A 23,641-nucleotide genomic window follows, 5' to 3' on the forward strand; every position below is an offset into this window, starting at 1 on the left:
GATTAGCAACTTTTTGAAGTGTCTCTTTTTCTTAGCCACCTTGTCTTCACGGTAGGTCAATTATAAAAATAACCCTCATTTAGGGCGCCTGGGTGGCTGGGTCAGTTAAGTGTCCAACTCGTGATTTCAGCTCAGGTCATGATCTCACAGTTTGGGAGTTCAAGACCCACATGGGGCTCTGCACTGACAATGTGGAGCCTGCTTGGGAGTCTCTCTCCCCCTCTCTCTCTTCCCCTCCTTCACTCTCACTTGCTCCCTCACTCTCTCTCTCTCAAAATTAATAAACTTTAAAAAAAATACATAAAATAAAAATAACCCTGATTCTCCACCTTTTCCTGTATTTGTATCCTTTGCTCTATAATTTTGCAGCTCCTTCCTTCAGACGGTACACACTTGGGCCAGAAGAATAAAGCTGAAGTGACCATATGCTAGTTCCAAGCCCAGACCTTAATCATCTTACATACTTCCTCATGCTGTTTCTTGAAAAAGAACAAGCCCAAACTGGTCTGTTGGAGTGTGAGAGATCACATGGGTCAGAGAGCAGGTAACCCAACTGAGAAAATCCTAGACAAGCCAGCCACCAGCTGATTTGCCACTGACCACAGGCACAGCGGAAATTGGCACAGTCCAGCCAGATCGGCAAAAACACCAACCATGGCCTTGTGAGCAAAAGTACATGTTTATTGTTGTGCGTCAATAGGACTTTGCTTGCTTGTTATACAGCACTATTGTGGCAATAGACTATTGCTCATTCTCTCTGAAATTAAGAAACTTGATCCATCTTTGATAAAAGGAGTAGGGAAAAAATGTCTGGCTTGTGAATAAAGACTTAAAAACCATGAAAGAGGGGTGCCCGGATGGCTCAGTGTGTTAAGCATCTGACTCTTGACTTTGGCTCAGGTCGTGACCTCATGGTTTGTGGGAATGAGCCCCACACCAGGCTTCACGCTGACAACACAGAGCCTGCTTGGGAATTCTCTCTCTCCCTCTCTCTCTTCCTCTCCCCTACTCACATGCACGCTCACTCGCATGCTATCTCTTTCTCTCTCAAAAGAAATAAATAACCTTTAAAAAAACATGAAAAAAAATCAAGACGGAGTAATTTGAATTACCATTTGAGGACTTACCAAGTGCCAGATAGTCTGCTAAATAATACATGTATATGTAAATGTATAGTACATACACAAACACGTAATTTTATTTAATTCTTATGAGAAGCCTTTGAAGAAACAAATCAGAAGAAATCAAAGCTGAGGGAATTTAAGTAACTTATTCAAGCTCTCACTGAAATTCCTGGCCAGGTTTTTCTGACTCCAGAGGCATATTTCAATGCCTCTGTGATATTGTCTTCTGGTATAGATTTATTCATAACTCACAAAGCTTCTGCATTGTTGACTAGAGCTTGATTAATAAATAGCTTTATCAATGACTTAGAGATGAACTTTCTAGGGTAATCATAAATTATTACCCAAAAGTGTTTTGGACTCCAATTACTAAAAACCAGGAATCAAAATCAGTAATCTAAGTGCAACTAAGGCAAAACACTTTGTAGTAAAGATGCATCCTTTCTTTATAGTTGGCAAAGTAATAAATTCTAAAGAATTTCAAAGCAGACAGACAATCTGAGGACAATTGCGAACAAATGGATTTAAGCAGTAGGCTGAGAGGGAATGGGACAAATCACATGAAGGAATATTTAATTGTTCCGCTTTCAGAACTTTCTGAGAGCAATTTCTCTTTTCTAAAGGCCTAAATACATAAGATAATTTTTGTGAAAATTATTAGAAGAAAAGCAAACAATATGAACAGTTGCAAAAAGAGAATGAACTTCCTTTTGGAAAGGATTATCTCGAAATTTTATGGACAGAGGAATATTACACTACAGTGATCCCAGGAGAATTAGGGTACCCAATTTAAAGAAAAATTGTCATCGGCTTTACTGAATGAAATGTCTTTGTGCTGCTTACCCCCAGAGGAAAGGAAAAGTCTGCTTTTCTGTTCTAGAAGCTGACAGTCATGCAGCAGTGAACATGAGCCATCAGATGAGTCACTTTTCTTTCAGCTCTAATCTCTTTTCACAGTGACAAATGAATCACAGAAATCAATCTCAACTCTGACTCCCAAAAATCTTCTGTGGGATTTTTATTTGAAGAGAGTAAAGACAGGTGACCTAAAATTTCACATTAGGAGGCAGACAAAATGAGTGTGAGGCTAAGCTGGGTGCCAGGAGTCCGCTGAAAGGGTTTGGCATGTTGGGGAGGGGTCAGGGTCTGGATACAGAGCAGATGAGTCCACATCCTGTCCCATGGCCTCTTAGTTGTGTGAGTGGGTAAATTAGTCAACCTCTGTAGGGTTTAGTGTCCTCGTTTACAAAAAGAGAAGATAATAATATCTACACAGTATGACTACGATGAGTATCAAACAACATATTTAGACTTTTTCTTCACCCTCCAATAAAAGCATCGATCAGAAACCAAAGTAGGTACTAAGTAATCCCACAATCTTTTACATGATATTACTTTTTCTTTTGCTATTTTCTGCATGAATACGTTTTTCCATCCCTAATTTAATGAGTGTTACTGAAAAGCATTGCTTTTTATTTCTTTTTTAATGTACTCTTCAGTTCTGAATACTTTGAAGACACTCTGCCCATAGAGGGAACTCAGTAAAGGTAGTGGATAACTATCGAGCTACATATTATACGGAAAAGAGTGAGATGTTGATGATCTATGTATTTATGTGGATCGGGAAGGTACATAGCAAAGACACAACAATATAAAACATTACCGATGCTGTTTCTGCTCATTAATAAAGTTCTACGTTTATCTCCATGGTTCTTTCTCCTGAACCAGGGCCTCATGAACAATCTTAATGCATCCCATTTGTTTCCCAGTCCTTAGTATGAATTAGTTAGGTAATACTGAATACCTCAATGGAGCTTCTGCTGAATACTCTGGTCTACTTATTAAACACAATTACTGTCAGGTTAAGAAACCACATAGTGGTTGCTGAGCTCCCGTTGCTACTCATTAGAAAATTCTGGAGCCAGGAGCAATACAGGAAGAAAGGGGTTTATTAAGGTTCATTTTTTATGCTAAACAAAGCTTCCATTATTGAGGCACAAATGCATATTGAGGCATTTCAGCTTATACCAAATTAGCTGCCTTTTAAAAGTCACCTATATTTAATGGCATTAAATGACAGCAATGGTTGAAGGAATCCTTGCTCTGTTACAGAACCTCTGATGAATGGTTGAGTCTTGATTTAAATAAAATACAATGTAAACATTCTCCTAAAGCTAAATTTTAGTGGACCATTGTTAAATGTAAATAACTATAAATATGGAAGCTACTATTTTGTGGTTAGTCCCATGGAATCACCACAATGTTAAGCTTTGCCTTTGGTTTCTTTCAGTTAATTTTTTCAATCTCAGCAGAGAAGTAGGTGTGTGTGTGTGTGTGTGTGTGTGTGTGCATGCACTTGTGTGTTCTGTGAGTGTACAACCTTCACAGGTTTCAAATATGTTATATAATTTTAGTTTTAAAATCCACTACTTAGCCACCTTTTTATGTCCAAGTTTTTTCTTATAATTTGAAAAAGAGAAGAGTGAAAATGTAAGAAAAAATTCATACTGAGTAAAATATGATTAAGCCCTCCCATCCAAATACAGTACACAGAAAACTTTTCATTTTAAGATACAGACATTAAAGATAAGGTGAGCACATAATTAGAAAGTTATTTGTCAAGCCCTAGGAATTGTTTTTATTTTAATACTTCAAAAAAATGTATCCGTGTTTCCTAAAATATAGATCTTAGTTTATTAATACAGCGCCATCTTCTGGCAAATATTAAGAAGGGCAGTTGGTTTTGTAGCAAAAAAGTATTGAAATCATTTAAAGAATTTAATGAAAAATTGATCCATTGTAACAAATGTCTAGAATTGCATTCTTCAGGGCTTTCTTAACATTTTTGTGTTATATTAATTTGCTACTCGTTAACCTTGACTTCTGACCTTTTTCAAGAAGTTATTGTCAAATTGCTACAACATAGCTTAAATTCCATTAAGTCAAATTTTAAGATGAAATTACATATGCTATATACCTTTTACATTTAATATGTAATTTTATATTTAACATATTTTGTATGTACTATAAAATACATGTAAATATATAACACAAAATGTACTCAAGCAATCATTTTAAAAAGCAGTTAAGATATATATATATATATATATATATATATATATATATATATATATCTCCCAAAATTCTACATATATATGAGCTAAAATATGCAAAAAGGCCAGAATTAACATGAATAAAAAAGTAGAACATAAAAAATGGACTGCTTTTCTAAATATAACATACCAAAAATTAAAATACAAAGAAAAAACTGAAAAACATTTCTTAATGCATGAAAGAAAAAGAGCCAATAACTCTAAAATTTAATCATCATTATAATCATCATCAATGATAAATGCTAACCTCCTTAATATGTCAATAGTTCTAATGAATCAGTAAGAAAAAGACAGCAATCAAAATAGGAAAATGAGATTAATAGAAGATGGTGGAGCAGCATGGAGACTGAGCTTGTCTAGAACTGAAATGCAGCCAGATCAGCACGAAACCATTTTGAACACCTAGGAAATTGATCTGAGGATTAATGCAACAATCTGCATAACTTGAGCCACAGAATTCAACAGGTATGGAACAGGAAGAGGTGAACGGGGGAGAGAAAAGCCACAGAAGGTAGGGAGCTGTTTTCTCAGAGAGAGGACAGAGAGAGAAAGAGAAAAGGGGAGAGTGAGGTGTATCAGGATAGTGGAAGAAAAGCACGCCCCACCCCCCGAAGGTAGCTGGAAAGGAAGAGAAAAGGTGAAAACACTCACAAGAGACCTAACAAGAAATCTGTTCCCCAAAACCATTGACAAGGAGAAAGGAAAGGGTTTCACTACCATCAGATTCTAGAAACAGTAGAGCGCAGTGTCTGAAGTTCCAGAGCCCAATGTCTGGCAGTGTTCTGGTGAGGAAGTAAGGGGAATCCCCAGGAGCAGGCAGCCTGGCCTGAGGGGTTCATGTGCCACCCAGGGAAAGGCAGTTCCCCCCCTTGGAGTGAATTTGGTAGAGGCCATACAGCCTCCCCACTGGCCAAGGTCCCAGCACACCCTGGAGAGCAACCGTGTTTGCTGGTATTAGGACAAAGATGTCAAAGTGCAACAAAAACTGGCACCAGCTGTGTGTTGTGATTTGCCATAATCTCTGAGTCTCTGCCACTGCGCAAACCCCCAAACACTCTCTGGGACAAGCCATTGCTCAGTGAGACCCTCCCTCAGAGAGTTGGCATGGGACCAAGCCCTGGGGCTCTCTGAAGTGTGGGGTTTTGAAATACAGCCCCACCTGAAATAAAACTCTGGAGGGATGTGCTACCTGGCAGGAAGACAACTTGGACACAGAGAGGGTAGAGGCAGGTGGTGGATGGAGGCCTGAGATAAAGGAGGGGTGCTTGATTGTGGGTCGATGAGAGCACAAAGTTACCACGCAAGTTACTAGAGAGCTGGGTGAAGCCGTTTCCACCTCTCCACCGCACAGGTGCATGATCCCAGGCACACTGATCCACCCCAGTAAGCTAAGCAGCGCCACCTAGTGGAAAACAGAGCTGTTACACGAAGCTCCGCCCAACTACACCCTCCCAGCACATCTCCCAGATCAGCACAAATCATTCCACCTGCTTGGTGTACAGACTATCGAGTGCATGATAGTTTCAATTCTAGGAGAAACTGGATATAACTTCATTCAGCTTTCATCTTGCTTGCTGGTTCATTTATTTATTCATTTTCTTTGTTCCTGTTTTTGCTTAAATTGTTTTTTCTTTCTTTTTCTTAAAGAGAAAAGTTTATTTTTTTACTTTATTTTTAAAAATTTTTATTCTATTTTCTTATTTTATTTTATTTCATCACGTTTTTTTTTTAATTTTAAATTTTTCTTACCTTTTTTTCTTTCCTTTCTCTTTTTTCTCTGTTCTATCAAGCATCTTTCAATAAGCAGACCAAAATACACCTAGGGTCTAGCTTCCTTTATTTGATTCTTTGTATTAATTTTTTTCTTCCTCCAAAATGATAAAACAAAGGAATTCAGCCCAAAAGAAAGAACAGGAATAAATCACAGGCAGGAACTTAATCAACACAGATATAAGTAAGATGTCTGAACTAGAATTTAGAACCACGATAATAAGAATATGAGCTTGGGTTTAAAAAGCATAGAAGACACCAAAGAATCCCTTTTTGCAGAGATTAAAAAAAAAATAGTCTAGCCAGGCCAAAATTAAATATGATATAACCAAGATGCAATTTCAAATGGAGGCCACAACAGCAAGGACAGACTAAGTAGAGCAGTAAATAAGCAATACAGAAGACAAAATTATGGAGAATAATGAAGCAGGAAAAAAAGAGGGAAACAAAGGCAAAATGTCATGATACAAGACTTAGGGAAATCAGTGACTTATTAAAAAGAAATAACATCTGAATCATAGGAGTCCCAGAAGATGGAAAGAGAGAAAAAGGGGCAGAATGTTTATGTCAGCAAATTATAGAGGAAAACTTTCCCAATCTGGGAAAGTACACAGACATCAAAATCCAAGAAGCAAAGAGAACTCCCATTAGATTCAACAAGAACCGACTGTCACCACGGTGTATCACAGTCAAATTCACAAAATACGCAGACAAGGAAAGAATTATGAAAGCAGCAAGGGAAAAAAAGTCCTTAACCTAGAAGGGAAGACAGATCAGGCTTGCAGCAGACCTATCCACAGAAACTTAGCAGGCCAGAAAGGAGTGGCAGGATATATTCAACCCACTGAATCAGAAAAATATGCAGCCAAGAATTCTTTATCTAGCAAGGTTATCATTCAAAATAGAAGGAGAGAAAAAGTTTTCCCAGACAAACCAAAATTAAAGGATTTCGTTACCAGTAAACTAGCCTTGAGAGAAATTTTAAGGGGGACTCTGAGTGGAGAAAACACACACACACACACACACACACACACACACACACACACACAAAATTGAAAGCAGCAAAGACTAGAAGGGACCAGAAAACATCGCCAGAAACACCAACGCTATAAACAATACAATGGCACTAAATTGGTATCTTTCAGTCTCACTCTAAATGTCAACGGACTAAACACTCCAATCAAAAGACATAGGGTATCAGAATAGATGTGAAAATATAACCCATCTATATGCTGCTTATAAGAGACTCATTTTAGACTTAAAGACACCTACAGATTGAAAGTAATGGGATTGAGAACCATCTACCATGCCAATTGTCATCAAAGGAAAGCTGGAGTAGCCACACTTCAATCAAACAAACTAGATTTTATAATAAAGACTGTAATGAGATAAAGAAGGGCATTATATCATAATTAAGGAGTCTATGCACCAAGAAGATCTAACAATTGTAAATATTTACACCTCCAATGTGGGGCACCCAAATATATAAACCAATTACAAATGTAAAGAAACTAAATGACAATAATACCATAATTGGTATATTATAGTAAGGGACCTCACCAACCCACTTACAACAATGGACAGATCATGTAAGCAGAAAATTTAATAAGGAAACAATGGCTTTGAATGACACACTGGACCGATGGACTTAACAGATATATTCAGAAAATTTCATCCTAAAGCAGCAGAATACAAATTCTTCTCAAGTGCCCATTAAACATTCTCCAGAATAGATCAGATGCTAGGTCACAAATCAGCTCTCCACAAGTACAGAAAGATCGAGATCATACTGTGCATATTGTCAGTCCATACCACTATGAAATTCGAAATCCACCACAAGAAAAATTTGGAAAAAACATGAATACTTGGAGATTAAAGAACATCCTACTAAAGAATGAATTGCTTAACCAAGAAATTAAAGGGAAACTAAAAAGTTCATGGAAGCCGATGAAAATGAAAACACGACAGTCTAAAACCTCTAGGATGTAGCAAAGGCAATCATAAGAGGGAAGTATATAGCAATCCAGGCCTTCCTAAAGAATAAAGAAAGGTCTCAAGTACACAACCTAACCTTATACCTAAAAGAACTGGGAAAAGAACAGCAAGTAAAGCCCTAACCCTGGAGAAGATGCGAAATAATAGATTAGAGCAGAAATCAATGATATCGAAATCAAACGAAACAGAACAGATCAATGAAACCAGGAGCTGGTTCTTTGAAAGAACTAACAAAATTGGTAAACCCCTAGCCAGATTGATGAAACAGAAAAAGGAAAGGACCCAAATAAATAAAATCACAAATAAAAGAGGAGAGATCACAACCAACACAGCAGAAATAAAACAATAAGAGAATGTTATGAGCAATTATATGTCAGAGATTTGGGCAATCTGGAAGAAATGGACAAATTCCTAGAAACATATAAACTACTAAAACTAAAACAGGAAGAAATAGAAAATTTGACCCATTTGAAGAAATATACCCATAACCAGTAAAGAAATTGAATCAGTAATCAAAAATCTCCAAACAAACAAGAGTCCAGGGCTGGGTGGTTTCCAGGGGAATTCTACCAACATTTAAAGAAGAGTTAACACCTATTCTTTTTGAAGCTGTTCCAAAAAATAGAAATGTAAGGAAAACTTCCAAACTCATTCTGTAAGTCCACCACTACCTTAATTCCAAAACCAGAAAACTACCCCACTAAAAAAGAAAACTACGGACCAATTTTCCTAATGAACAGGAATGTAAAAATTCTCAACAAGATACTAGTAAACTGGATACAAAAACACATTAAAAGAATTATTCTCCACAATCAAGTGTGATTTATTCCTGGGATGCAGGGCTGGTTCAGTATCTGCAAATGAAACAATTTGATACATCACATTAACAAAACAAAAGATAAGAACCACATGACCCTCTCAACAGTTGAAGAGAAAGCATTTGACAAAATAGAGCATCCTTTTTTGATAAAGGCCCTCAAAAAAGTAGGGATAGAAGGAACATACCTCAAGATCATAATAGCTGTATATGAAAGATCCACAGCTAATATCATCCTCAATGATATTTCCCCCTGAGAGAGCTTTCCCCCTAAGGTCAGGAACAAGACAGGGATGTCCACTCTCACCAGTTATTCAACATAGTGTTGGAAGTCCTAGCCTCAGCAATAAGACAACAAAAAGAAATAAAAGGCATCTAAATTGTCAAGAAGGAGGTCAAACTTTCACTCTTCGCAGAAGATATGATACTGTATGTGGAAAACCCAAAAGACACCACCAAAAACCTGTTAGAGCTGATACATGAATTCAGCAAAGTCGCAGGATATAAAATCAATGTACAGAAATAGGTTGCATTTCTATACACCAACAATGAAGCAGCAGAAAGAGAAATCAAGGAATTTATCCCATTTACAATTGCACCAAAAACCATCAAATACCTAGGAATAAACCTAACAAAAGAGGTGAAATATCTATACATTGAAAACTATAGAAAGCTGATGAAAGAAATTGAATAAGACACACACAAAAAAGGAAAAACATTCCATATTCATGGATTGGAAGGACAATTATTGTTAAAATGTTGATACCACCCAAAGCAATCTACAGACTCAATGAAATCCCTATCAAAATAACACCATCATTCTTCACAGAGCTAGAACAAACAATTCTAAAATGTGTATGGAAGCAGAAAAGACCCTGAATAGCCAAAGTAATGGTGAAAAAGAAAACCAAAGCTGGAGGCATCACAGTTCCAGACTTCAAGCTGTATTACAAATCTGTAATCATCAAGACAGTATGGTACTGGCACAAAAACAGACACATAAATCAATGAAACAGAATCGAGAACCCAGAAATGGACCCACAGATGTATGGCCAACAAATCTTTGACAAAGCAGGAAAGACTATCCAATGGAAAAAAGCCAGCCTCTTCAGCAAATGGTGGTGGGACGCCTGGACAGTGACATGCAGAAGAATGAACCTGGACCGTTTTTTATACCACCCAAAAATAAACTCAAAATGGATGAAAGCCTAAATGGAGACAAGAAACAATCAAAATCCTACAGGAGAAAATAGGCATCAACCTCTTTGATGTAGGCCTCAATAACTTCTTACTTGACATGTTTCCAGAGGCAAGGGAAATAAAAGCAAAAATGAGCCATTGGGACCTAATCAAGATAAAAAGTTTCTGCACAGTGAAGGAAACAATCAACAAAACTAAAAGGCAACTGACAGAATGGGAGAAGATATTTGCAAATTACATATCAGATAAAGGGTGAGTATCCAAAATCTATAAAGAAAACAAACTCAACACCCAAAAAACAAATAATCCCCTGAAGAAATGGGCAGAAGACATGAATAAGCACTTTTCCAAAGAAGACATGCAGATGGCCAACATGAAGCAGACACATGAAAGCTGCTCAACATCATTCATCATGAAGGAAATACAAATCAAAACCACAATGAGGTACCACCTCGCACCTGGAGGAATGACTAAAATTAAGAGCTCAGGAAACAACAGATGTTGGTGAGGATGTGGAGAGAAGGGAACCCTTTTGCACTACTGGTGGGAATAAAACTGGTGTAGCCACTCTGGAAAATAGTATGGAGGTTCCTCAAAAATTAAAAATAGAACTACCCTATGACCCTGCAATTGCACTTCTAGGTATTTATCCAAAGGACACAAAAATGCTGAGTTGAAGGGGTACATGCACCCCAGTGTTTATAGCAGCACTACTGACAATAACCAAAGTATGGAAAGAGCCCAAATGTCCATCAAAGGATGGATGGATAAGGAAGATGTGGGGTGTGTGTGTGTGTGTGTGTGTGTGTGTGTGTGTGTACACAATGGAATGTTACTTGGCAATCAAGAAGAATGAAATCTTGCCATTTGCAACAATGTGGATGGAACTAAAGTATATTATACTAAGCACAATAAGTCAGTCAGAGAAAGACAAATATATAATTTCACTCATATGTGGAATTTAAGAAACAAAACATACGAACACAGGGGAAGGAACACAAAGATAAGATAAAAACAGAAAGGAAGACAAACCATAAGAGACTCTTAAATACAGAGAACAAACTGAGGGTTTCTTGTGGAGTGTTGGCGGGGGGGGAATGAGCTAAACAGGTGATGGGAATTAAGGAGGCAATTGTTGGGATGAGCACTGAGTGTTATATGTAAGTGATGAATTGCTAAATTCTATTCTTGAAATAATTATGACACTATACGTTAACTAACTTTGATTTAAATTTAAAAATGAAAAAATGAGATTAATAAAACTTTGTAAATAAGGCATACTAACAAATAAAAAACAAGTAAATAAACCCAAAACTACTTTTACCCTCATACACAATTAACTATAAGCTAAAAACAACAAAGCAATAGTTTTTAGCTACAATTTTGAGAAAAAAATTAATGCTATGAATTCATCATGTTATGAGTATAAATTTATACTGTATTTCTGAAGGGTTACTTTGCAATAAGCACCAAAGGTATTTTTAAATGTATATATCTCTCCAGGAAATAGCCAAGCATATGAGAAATATGTAAAAAAGAAAACTTAAAAATTTGACTTTCATTTGTTTTGTTTGTGTCAAACATACAGAATGTTGGCAAACAATCTATATGTCTTAAAATAGGAGATTTTAAAATACATTTTTAATATATTTAATATATACATACAAACTGCAGTGCCTTTATGTGATAAAATTATGGTATTAATTTGTGGAATGATGTTCACAATATATTGTTCAGAAAAAAATAAAATGAAAATAAAGTAATATGTATATTATGATCTCATGGAAATGATGGATGCATGTACATTGATTATTCACAAGTCCTCTCTGCATATTGAAATTACAGATAAGTTTACCTTCATATTAATCCATATATTCTGTGTTCTAAATGGCGAATTTACTTATTTTATATCTTTTATTAAAAAATAATTTATTATTTAGAACATAGAACTTCTAAAAATGACAAATTATAATTATTTCTAATAACATAAAAAATGAGAAAAAAAGTAAATATTTAAAGTCTATGTTTTTTGAAGTTATACAAAGCATAACTATACATACTATAATTGAGAAATTAAGATTACAAATCAAGAATGTCACAGGATAGAAGAAAAGTACTGTATGAGTGACTATATCAACATAAAAGAACCTGAAGCCTTGTTGAATGTACTTAAGCTGAAGAAGAAGAAGAAGAAAAGGAAGATAAAGAAGAGAAAGAAAGAAAGAAAGAAAGAAAGAAAGAAAGAAAGAAAGAAAGAAAGAAAGAGTAAAGAAAAAGAGGAGAGGAGTGGAGAGAAGAAAATAAAGAAAAGAGAAGGAAAGAAAAGAAAAAATCATTCATTTTCACAGTTGGGAAGGGTAGAAGTAGAGCTAATTTTAAGGATGACTGTAAAGAAGGACTGAAAAGCAGTTAAACCTTGACCTTGTTTCTGTTTCTGTGTGTGAGACATCTTCATTGTCTAACGTCAGCTTCTTCAAGCAGTGGTAGCAGGGAATGTCCCAAACACCTTACCCATATACTCATACCCATATAATTCCATTAAGAGAACTGCACTTTAAAAACACATTCTGACTGACTGAATTACGTTAGTCCATACCCTGTAGTCCAGGGTGTTGGTTAACATGATTGACACTTCTCGTTCTTAAAATAAAAATAAATAAAAAAGATTCTAATGTGTTAAAATGGTAAGGAAGACTTTATTCGGAAGTATTGTGGTTGGTGTCAAGACGATCACAATCCAGGAGAGAGATTGGGCTCAACTCAACACAGCGATGTCAGCTGGGATTTATAGTCAACAAGCAAAGTGACAGTCACTGGACAAAAAATTTCAAAGAGGAGTCGAATGTAGAGGAATTCTTGCTAAACACACTTCACCAGGTTTCTTGCTGAAGACCAGTCGAGACGATCACATATCAAATATTTGAGGGATTCTCAATAAACTGACTTAGCAGAACTCTTGCTACAACCTAGACTAGGTAGGCTTGAAGATAGGACCCAAGGATGAGACCTACATGACAAGTAGGCCCTAAGGACCCTGACTAAAATTTGGTCAAGAAGATAGTCTGTATCACCACTAAACACAAATCTTTGAAAGGAGCAGAATATGGAACAGAATATTGTTTAAAACAATTAATAAGTATTTAAATAATGTAATGCAACTCTTTGGAAGATTACAAGTAGCCAGTCATGGAAAAGAGTGCTTCGAGCCTAAAGGTATTTAAAGAGAAGATGAGTATGAAGTTGATATTGAAAATTAATCAATATTTAATAGGCAGAGATGAAAGCAGGGAGGAAGTTATTGATAAGGAAGTCAGTTGTGAACAAAGATAGGAAAGCAGAGAAATTAGTCTATGTGAGAATAAGTGCAACAGTTTAGCTGCAGTGTCACATTTGTGCAGGGAATTAATGGAAGAAAGACTGGAAACAACAGTTAAAGATGGATTGTGGAGTATCATGAAATTCCAACCCAAGAGTTTGAATCTGATCTGATTTCTCAAGCCAGGGTACTCATATCTCCAAGAAAATGTGGTGGCTCCAGAGATGTTTGGATGCATAGGACTCATAGCACACCTTCCCAGACATCAAAATTACTTCAAGATTTGGAATAAAATGTCAGGCTATTTAATCAGGAAGTATTTTCAATTATTTAAGTACTACAAATATGACAGTATGTAGAAAAGAATGACAGGTTGAATTTTTAAAATATAAAGTAAGACTTGAGGAGGGTTGCTAACTCTATTGCCGTCAGGATCTTCTAGCCCTGTCCCATCTGCCACTTGGGTAGAAATTCTTGAGAATGTTACTGCAGTCTATTGGAAACTTCCAAGGATGTGTGGGCATGAAAGTGATATAAAAAATGGTATTATGTAAAGATTAATATAGTAACAATGTGTCAACTCTTTTTTCTTATCTGTCACAATACAGGATAGAATGATGTTGATGATTATGAAGATACAACCACGAACCATCACAGACACTGTCCTCTTTCCACTTCAAGTCTTACATGGCAAGAGAAGCAATTACCTAATTAGTGAGCAATTCTTCATTCCCTCTAATTTCAACAAAAATTCACTTTCCCTTTGGAATGCAAAAAAAAAAAATAGTGGAAGCTGACTGTAAGAGTTGATTAAAAATCTAAACTCTTAGGTATGATTCTGATGCCATCCCTGAAAGAAGACAGTGTAGGGTTCAAAGAAGGTACAATAAAAGGTAGCTAAAATCAAGAATATGTAAAAATTTTCATCTGACATAATGGGATTCATCAATCTCAAAAAAGTAAATTGGAAAGGGAACGTAATTGAATTCTATAAAACCGTGAAAATGACCCATAGAGGTAATAGGTTCTGTAACAAAATAGCATCTACTATGTACTAGGTAGTTGTTTTTACTGAAATAATAATAATGAAATAACAAATATAAACATATTAGAAATGTATTTTATTAGAAATATAATACAATGTTATAACATTATAATAAAATATAATATTATAAATGAATAACAATTACTATTATTATTCCAAATGAAGAAAATAAGGCTCAAAGAATTTTGGGATTATTCCATAATGAATGAATGACATAGTGTCAGGTAATATAAAAGAAAATAGCACTTTATACTCCAGTGAATGAAGATAAGAGGTATTAGAGGCTAAAAATAAATTAAGTATAAGTGAATAAAATCTTAAGGAGAATCAGACTCATGAACAATAGCTATGTCACGAATAGCAAGTGTATGTTATAGGTTTTTGAAGTAAAAGGCTAACCTTTTGAGATTGCAGCATAGAAAATAATTGGGAAGCCTTATAATACCACCCTCTTGGTTCTCTCAGAAACAGAATTTTGAATGTACTATGTAGCCTGAAACACCTCAAAGTTGTTAATGTGTATCAAATATTTATCAAGTATAGTACTCAGGATATCTTAACTCAATCAACTTTCCTAAGACATTACTATGTATAATCAAACACCCCTGAAAGAGATTGTTTTCTTTTATATGTAATTGTTTTTCTTTGTCCTGGAGACCTGAAACTATAGTGTAGTGCTATCCACAGGATCATGCCATGGGGCTCTATTATAAATGAAACCTCAGTACAATGAGATCCTTTTGGTATTTCCAGTAATAAATCCCCTTGGAAAGGATAAAAAATACATACACTTTATCCTGAATTCTTCATTCTCCACAGTAGTGCTATAAGGCTCAGTCTTACAACATAAATGTAAAAGTAAACTCTCAAAACAATTTTTATATGGATGGAAAGCCTAAGAATTATCTTTAGTATGGCCATGTTATGCAATGCAGAATTGGGAGAATTCAGAGAATTGTATAAATGCATTCTACTCTCTCATGAGATCTATGTACCAGATAATTGCCGCCAACCAAGTTGAATTCAAAGTCAATATCTAATCCATTGCTTCATAGGGAGCTTTGAAACATGCTTCTTTAAAAATCTGCTGGATGCGGTTTAAGGGGGCAACATAGGATGATCCTGAACTCACCTCCTCCCACAGACACGAAAAATCTACAGTTACATATAGAGGAATTTCCTCTGAAAAGGAGCTAAAAACTAGCTGAACAGCTTTTCCACAACAAAGGATAAAAGGGCCTCATCAAGACAGGTAGGAGAGTCAAAGACAAAGACTCATCAAACTTCTTCCCCCCAGCATGGCAACCCATAATTGGAAGAGATCTCACAAATATGAAGCCGCTTCCTGAGGAGCAAGGGATTTGTGCCCCACATCACATACTCCAACCCTTGGGATCTGCACAGTAAAGATGAACCTCCAAAATATCTGGCTTTAAAAACCAATGAGGCTTATATCCAGGAAAGCCATAAGACTGTAGGGAACAGAGATTCTACTCTTATAGAACTCTTAAGAACACAGATTCATTCACCCTGGAACCCACTGCAAAAGTAGCAGTTTGTAGAGCACCTACACTATATGTGAAGGAGATCTATTTGTTAACCTTACAGCATCTGCCAAAGGCACAGAAGCATGCTGGGACTCTCTGCAGGGATGGAGGTGTTGGCAGGCACCATTTTTGCACTCTCCCTCTGATCTGCTTGTGCTGAAGGGCACATGCTGCTCTCGCACCAATCCTATAGTCCCACCAAAGCCAACAGGCAAATGCCCTGACTCTATGTTTCTCCCATGGCCCTGCCAAAGCTGGAAATCTTGCACAACCCACACATTGACCACCTGGATCTGGCGACTGGGAGTTTACATTTCTGGGCCCCACAGGTCTAAAACAATTGAAGAGATAGTTCTTGGCAGGCTACCACCCCCAGAGCACTGCACAGACAACATATTAAAACACACTCCCAGTTTTCCAGTTAAAAAGGCCTATTGTCTAGGAGCTTCAACTTGAGGGCAGGCTTAAGGTTTACCATCTAGAGGCCACAGAAGTACTCTCAGGCTACATATCCCTTGGCCTCACTACAGCTTACTGGTACCTTACAGAAAGGAGCTTCTACACTTGTCTGAAACCCCGATTTTTTGCAACTTTTATGAAGGGGGACAACTCCAGATTGCCTGGTCTGGAGGCTAGCAGACTTTATAACTGTGGTCCCACAGGACTGTATATAATTGCATATCTTAAAAGCTGCTGCATGAAGCACTAACTTCCAATGAACCTGAAAGTAGATGCTGACTAGATCCTAACCTCTGAAACACTCATAAGTCTTGGCACATCCTGAACAATTAGGACCTATCGACACTAAATCAAGCTGCTTAGACAATCACAAAAGTTTGAGATACAACCAGAGCTAGGGCAGAAGTCAAAGACAAGGCTCATCTCCTATACAAGTCCACTCTTTCAAGCCTAGAAGAGGCTGTTTTGCCTAATAAATGGAAACAAACACAGCAAATCAACCAAAATGAGGAAATAGGGCAATATGTTCCAAATGAAAGAAGAAAATAAAATCTCAGGAAAAAAAACCTTAATGAAATGGACATAAGTAATTTACCCGATAAAGATTTTAAAGTGATGGTGGTTAAGATGCTCACCAAACTTGGGAGAAGAATGGATAAACACAGTGAGAACTTCAAAAAAGAGAAAGAAAACATAAGTACCAAAAAATAAGTTACAAAGCTGAAGAACACAATAGCTGAGCTGATAAATACACCACAGGGGTTTAATAGTAAATTAGATAAAACAGAGGGAAAAAAATCAGTGACCTGGAGGATAGGGCAATAAAATTCACCCAACAACAACAACAAAAAGTCTTTTAAAGTGAATATAGTTTAAGGGACCTATGAAACAACATGAAGCAGAGTAATAGTTGCATTATATAGGTCTTAGAAGAAGAAGAAGAAGAGAGAGAAAAGGAACAGAAAACTTATTTGAAGAAATAATGCCTGAAAATTCCCTAACCAGGGGAAAGAAACAGAAATCTAGATCCAAAAAGCTCAAGGGGTTCCAAACAAGATGAATCCAAAGATACCTACCCCATGGTACATTATAATTAAAATGTCAGAGGTTAAAGATAAAGAGAGTCTTGAAAACAGCAAGAGTAAAACAACTTGTTACATACATGGTAACCTCCATAAGACAATCAGCAGATATCTCAGCAGAAACTTTGCAGGCCAGAAGGGAGTGAGTGGCATGATATATTTAAAGTACTGAAAGGAAAAAAAAAAACTTCCAAGAATACTCTACCTTGCAAGATTATCACTCAGAATTGAAGGAGAGATAAAGAGGTTTCCAGACAAGGAAAAGCTAAAGTAGTTCATCATTACTAAACTGAAGTTACAGGAAATATTAAAAGGACTTCTTTAAGCTGAAAAAAGGGGGCACTAATTAGTAACAGGAAAACATCTGGAAGCAAAAATGTCACTGGTGAAGGTAAATATATGGTAAAGGTAGTAGATCACCTATAAAGCTAGTATGAAGGTTAAAAGACAAAAGTAGAAAAAATAACTATAACTATAATAATGAGTTAAGGGTTACACAAAATAAAAAGATATAAAAAGTAACATCAAATTCATAAAACATAGGAGTTAGGGTGAGTAAAAATTTAAAGTTTTAAAATATATTCAAACTTAACTAGGTATCAACTTAAAATAGACTATATTTTTTATATATAGGCTGCTATATGTGAGACTCATGATAAATACAAACCAAAAACCTATAGTTGAAACACAAAAGAAAATGAGAAAGAAATCTAAGCATAACATTACAGAAGAGTCATCAAGCTACAATGGAAGAAAGCAAGAGAAGAAATTAACAGAGAGAACTACAAAACGGCCAAAAAACAGTTAACAAAATGGCAACAAGTACATATGCATCAATGGTCACTTTAAATGTAAATGGACTAAATTCTCTATTAACCCAACCCAGACTAGCTGAATGGGTTAAAAAAAAAAGACATTTATTGGCTGCCTAAAGAGACTCACTTCAGATGTAAGGACATACACAGACTGAAAGTGAAGGGATAGAAAAAGATGTTCTATGCAATGAAGACTAAAAGAAAGTGGGGTTAACTAAACTTATACTAAAATAGACATTGAAACAAAGGCTGCAATAAAAGACAAGTATTGCATTACATAATGATAAAGGTGAAAATCCAACAAGAAGATATAACATTTTTGATATTTACATACTCAACATAAGAACACCTAAATATATACAGCAAATATTGACAGAACCAAAGAAAAATTCTTTAAGATGATCATACTTCATGATCATGTGGGATTTACTCCAGGGGTACAAGGATGTTTCAACACCACAAAACCATCAATGTGATACAATACATTAACAAAATGAAAGATAAAAATCACGTATGATCATCTCACTAAACACAGAAAAAGCATTTGATGAAATTAATCTATTTATAAAATCTCTCAACAAACTGGATATAGAAAGAACATCCGTCACATGATAAAGGCCATGTGGGATACACAAAATAAAAACCTAATAACACAAGCCCACAGGTAATGTAGAAATCAATGGTGAAAAGCTTAAAGCTTTTCTTCTAAGATCAGGAACAAGACAAGGATGCCTATTCTCACCACTTTCATTCAACTTAGTATTGGAAGTCCTAGCCAGAACAACTATAGGAAAAAAAGAGATCTCAGTTGGAAAGGAAGAAGTAAAACTGTCAGTATCTGCAGACAACATGTGTTTATATATACTAAAGACTCCTTCAAAAAACTATTAGAAAATTTCAGTACAGTTGCAGGGTACAAAATCAACATATAAAATTCTGCCACATTTCTGGGGCACCTAGGTGGCTCAGTAGGTTGAGCGTCCGACTTCCGCTCAGGTCATGATCTCGTGGTTTGTGAGTTCGAGTCCCGCATCGGGCTCTGTGCTGACAGCTCAGAGCCTGGAGCCTGCTTTGGATTCTGTGTCTCGCTCTCTCTCTGCCCCTCCCCTGCTCACGCTCTGTCTCTCTATGTCTCAAAAATAAATAAAACATTAAAAATAAAATAAAATAATAAAATAAAAATCTGTCACATTTTTATATACTAACAACTACAGAGAAATTAAGAAAACAATTCCATTCAAAATTGCATCAAAAAGAATAAACTACCTAAGAATAAATCTAACCAAAAAGATGAAAGACCATACACTGAAAACTATAAGATACTAATGAAACAAATAAATGGGAAACTATCTTATACTCATGGATTGAAAGAATTAATGTTGTTAAAATTTCCATATTACCCAAAGCATTCTACAGATTAAATGCAATCCCTATCAAAATTCCAATGTCATTTTTCACAGAAATAGAACAAAATAATCTACACATTTATCAGGTACCATCAAAGCTCCTGAATAGCCAAAGCAATATTGAGAAAGAACAAAGCTGAAAGCATCACACATCCTGATTTCAAGCTGTATTACCAAGTTATAGTAATTAAAACAATATGGTATTGGCATAAAAACAGACACATGTATCAATGGAATAGAATAGGGAGCCCAGAAAAAAACCTCTGCATATATGATCAATTAATTAATGACAAAGGAGGCGAGAATATATGATGGAGAAAGGACAATCTCTCAATAAGTAGTGTTGGAAAAACTGGACAGCCACATTCAAAAGAGTGGAACTGGACGACTACCTTATACCATACACAAAAATTAACTCAGAATGGATTAAAGACTTGAATGTAAGACCTGAAACCCTAAAACTCTTAGGGGAAAACATAGGCAGTAAGCTCTTTGACATCAGTCTTGGTGATGATTTTTTGGACCTGACTCCAAAGGCAAGGGCAACAAAAGCAAAAATAAAGTGATGGGACTACATCAAACTAAATAGCTTCTGCACAGCAAAAGAAACCATCAATGAAATGAAAGGCTTCTTACTGAATGGGAGAAAAAATTTCCAATATATATCATATCCAATAAGGAGTTAATATCTAAAATATATAAAGAACTCATACAACTCAATAACAAAAATAATCAAATTTAAAATTGGGCAAAAGACCTGAATAGACATTTTTCCAAAAGAGACAGACAAATGGCCAACAGACACATGAAAAAAATCTCAACATCACTAACCATCAGGGAAATGCAAATCAAAACCACAAAGAGACAGCTATCACCTTATCCCTGTCAGAATGGCTATTATCAAAAGAAATAACAAGTGTCAGCAAGGATGTGGAGAAAAGGGATGCACAGTTGATGAGAATGTAAATTGGTGCAGCCGTTATAAAACCAGTATGAAGATTCTTCAAAAAGTTGAAAATAGAACTACCATATGATCCAGCAATTCCACTGCTGGATATTTATCCAAAGAAAATGAACACTAATTTGAAAAGATATACGCATGCCTATATTCATTGCAACATTATTTACAATAGCTTGGATATGAAAACAACCTAATAAGTGTTTATTGATGGATAAATGTATAAAGAATATACGACGTATATGCGATGTATGGAATACTACTCAGTCATAAAAGAGAATCAGATCTTACCATTTGTGACATGAGTGTAACTTGATGATATTATGCTAAGTGAAATAAGTCATACAGCAAAAGACAAATACAAATGATTTCACTTATATGTGGAATCTAAAAAACAAACAAGCCAAACAAACCAAACAAAAAACAAAACCCATAGATACAGAGAACAGATTGGTGGTTTCCAAAAGGGGGGGCGGGGATAGACGGTGGGCAAAATGCATGAAGAGGATCAAGAGGTACAAACCTCCAGCTATAAAATAAGTAAGTTATGGGGTGGTGATGGATAGCATGGTGACTATAGTCAACAATATTTTATTGTATATTTGAAAGTTGCTAAGAGAGTAGATCTTGAAAATTCTCATCATAAAAAAGAATTGTAACTCTGATAGTGATGGATGGAAACTAGACTTACTGTGGTGATCATTTTGCAACGTATGTAATTATTGAGTCATTATGTTGGAGCCTGAAACGAATATGCCTTGTGTCAATTATACTTTAATAAAAAATAAAATAAAAGCCATAAAAATATTAAAGAACATGAAAGTCATTTTTAAAAATCTGCTACATAACAGCAAGTTCTGTACCGCTCTCCTGTAATGTATGATATTACCAAGAATGAGAAGGAAACATGAATTTTGACAATTATGAATGTTAAATTCAGTCTCTCATTTCAGGTATATGTCAGATGTCACCATCTTCAAGAATTCATAAATAAGCAGTTCTCTTCCTCTAGTCAAAGTAATATGAATTATAGGATGAGAAATATTATGTTAAACCACTCTGTTTTGGTTGCACACCTATAAAATACTCTTTTGCATCCCAGAAGCTCTGGATCACAGAAATTTTCCAAATACTTCATCCATCACTATAATGTAGTTACTTCTAGGGTGTGATTTCCACAATCAAAGGTGAAATGGAGAATAACAGATCATCACTTTTTACTAATTAATGATTTAAGTTATTATGCCTGGTAAGCTTGAGCATTTTTCAAAATGAGAATTGCAGGGCTCTATTTTTTGGAGCAGCACAGTCTAAATTAGAGCCATACAATAGTATTCCCTAAACTGCAGTTTCGTTTTTCACGGTTTTAGTTACCTGTGGTCAACCACGGTGCAGAAGCAGATGATTCTTTTTCTGATGTATCATCAGAAGATCAATCATAGCCTAACGCTAAGTCACAGTGCCTGCATCACTCACCTCACTTCATCTCATCACATAGGCATTTTATCATCTCACATCATCACAAGAAAATTGAGTGTACTACAAAAAGGTATTTTAAGAGAGAGAGAGACCACATTCGGATAACTTTTATTACAATACATTCTTACACTTGTTTCATTTCATGATTAGCTAATCTCAATCTCTTTCTGTACCTAGTTTATGCATTAAACTTTATTGGGTGCCTGGGTGGCTCAGTTGGTTGAGCGTCTGACTCTTGATTTCGACTCAGGTCATGATCTTGCGGGTTCACGGGTCTGAGCCCTGTGTTAGGCTCTGTGCTGACAGTGTGAAGCCTGCTTGGGATTTCTCTGTCTCACTTTCTCTCTGCCCCTCTCCTTCCCTCTCTCTTTGTCTCTTTCTTTGTCTCTCTCCATCTCTCTCTGTCTCTCTGTGTCTCTCTTTGTCTCTCTGTCTCTTTCTCTCTCTCTTTGTCTCTCTCTCTCTCTCAAAAAGTAAATAAACAAACATAAAAAATACATTAAGCTTTATCATAGGTAGGTATACATAGGAAAAAGCATAATGTATATAGGGTTCAGTACTATCCTTGATGGATAAGGAAGACTACTATATATCTATATCTATCTATATCTACTATATTCACAAAATAGCATTTGAAAGGTACTGGTGACAATAGAGATGTTTATGATACCCTTTTTGTTGTTACCGATATGTTTATTTTCAAGAAATAAAAAAAAGTGGCATATTTAGCATTCTTTGACTATGTAAGTTGTGTGCTAAAAAGTTAAAAAGTTATATCAAAAGTTAGTTTTGTAATCAATTCTGTCTTCAACTCTAACCTTAGAGCTCAGCTACTGTAAACATTTTAGTTTCTCTGGAGGCTTGCTGTTCATGGCATTCATGCTGCAAAATTGTATTATAGCTGAGGCATTTGTACAACTTTCTATAATAAATGCCTTCAGACAATGGCCGCAGATCTCAAGAAGATTTCCATAAAGAGAATTCTATAGTGGTTTACTGTATAGTGAGGGCCACGTAAATCAAACAAACGTGGTCCACTTCCGGTGAGAGTTAAATATTTGAGTCCCTAAATCAAATCTCATCTGCTTTTACCAGCCATGGTAACATTTAATAACCAGTAGGCTATAAAACATTTTAAGAAATGTATGTATCACACATTGATGACTTATATTGGCAATTCATTATTCCTAACTCTTTTATTGCCATTTTATCATTCCTGACTAATTGCATGTTCTGACAGTTTCTATGAAATGTGTGATCCCAAATAATAATTATTGACTATTCATCCAGCAGTGGTAGGAAGCACAGCCAGGATAAAATGTGTCCCAGATGATACATTGGCAAATGCTATTTAGACTTTGATAATTTCATGTTAATTTTTATTTCAACAGTAATTAGAGAATTTATGCCTTAAAAATTTTCACTTTTATTGACATCCTTAAATATTCACAGTGGTTAATAAAAAAAAGTTTCTTATTGATTATTTTTACAGAGCTAGTTTATCAGTATAATAAA

The sequence above is a fragment of the Acinonyx jubatus genome, chromosome A2, assembly GCF_027475565.1.
Source record: "Acinonyx jubatus isolate Ajub_Pintada_27869175 chromosome A2, VMU_Ajub_asm_v1.0, whole genome shotgun sequence".
Taxonomy (NCBI): Eukaryota; Metazoa; Chordata; class Mammalia; order Carnivora; family Felidae; genus Acinonyx; species Acinonyx jubatus.